Below are 1626 nucleotides of genomic sequence, written 5' to 3'. Positions count from 1 at the left end.
AGATATGTTGGAACCATTTTTCTGCTGCTGTAAAGACTTTTTGGGTGGTAGAATGAAGTTCAGCTGGAGAAACAACAGAACAGATGATAGTTGAATCATCTGCATACTGAATACATGTGGATGTTGGGAGTGAAGTAGACAGGTTATTTATAAATATGGAGAAGAGAAGGGGACCTAAGATGGAACCTTGAGGGACACCGATAGTGACTCGGAGCTGAGAGGATAGATAGCTGTCCCAAAGGACTGCTTGTTTTCTATCTTTCAAATAAGAGTCAAACCAGTGCAATGCTGAAGAGTCAAGTGAGTTTTTCTCCAAAGTGGACATCACTTGCATCATCAAGCAGACTGTATGCAGTTCACAAACTGCTTTTCATCTAGGATTGATCTATAGCCACAGCGCAAGGATGAACTTGTCGTATTCTGTGTAGACACCTTCTGAGTCTGGAAGGAAAGCTGTCCATCAGCTATTTAGTCTTCACCCCCAAACTGGCCTTATGACTTTATGGTTAGTGATGATGTGAGGTAGTAGCAGCTATGCCAGAGAGAGTGGTGGATGTATAAAATATGCCAGCATAGCTAGGTGGAGTTTTGTAAAGAATTATATGCCATTTGTATATCAAACTGATTTGCACAGATGCTTGTGTTGATAATGTATTTGTAAAACTGCTTTTGTTAAAAATGTACCAACAGTGGTCTTGCTGGATAGAAAGAAAATACACCTGTATGTCAAACTGTATTACAATTGTTGAAATTAATATATTGTCACAGAGGATACTGGAAGAGAAGAGGTTAATCTCAGTCCAGCTAACTTTGAAAAATAGCCTGAAATTAAATTACCTGGTTTTGGCCATAAAGATTGCATCTTACAGTTCTGATTGCAGCCAGAGACAAAATGTCTGTGAAAGCCAGGACTAGGAGTCCTACTGTATTGTCCTTAGAGGTGAACTAATTGTAACCCTGGAAGGGTGAAGTTTTGAAATGGTTTTATAGCTTCCAGATGCTATAACACATCTCAGCAAAGCTGTATCTGTGTGTATGACAACACATATGTGCTAAATTCTGGTTCAGGTTCTAGCAAAGGGGATGGTGTGGGAACCAGAGTCAGATGTCCAGATGTATGTGATGTCATTTTGTAATCAAGCCCTGAAATGATGTTTTAATACTAGATGAGACAGAAGTCTCAGGGCAGTCTATTTTTGAAACCTGACCAAGAAGGATGACCACTCACCCACTTAATCTTGCCTTGGTTTAGTAAGTAACCCAGGAACAGTAATTCTTCAGAGCAGTCAGGAAAATATAGCGAGATTAGTTAAGTACTGTTTTTCTGTATTTGTGCGAAACTAACCATCTGTGTTACTTTTAATATTTCCTGTGATTGAAACTCTGTTTATTGTAAATAGATATTTAGTATTTTCATGTTCTTTTATTATTTATTATTAAATATACTTAAACTCTTCACTGTGACTTGTCTTTTAGAGAATATTTTAACCTTTGACAGTACTTATATTTTTTGGTGACACTGTGGCCGCTCTTGAAAGCCTTGCTGCTTTGGTCAAACACTACCATTTGTATTAGTATTAATTTTACTCAGTATAATTGGGTACCCTTGTAAGAACCTTAAAGCAG

This window comes from Protopterus annectens, chromosome 11.part0 (assembly GCF_019279795.1).
Source record: "Protopterus annectens isolate FY-2018-M chromosome 11.part0, PAN1.0, whole genome shotgun sequence".
Taxonomy (NCBI): domain Eukaryota; kingdom Metazoa; phylum Chordata; order Ceratodontiformes; family Protopteridae; genus Protopterus; species Protopterus annectens.
The sequence above is the reverse complement of the archived record's forward strand: the minus strand, read 5'-3'. Positions refer to the sequence as shown.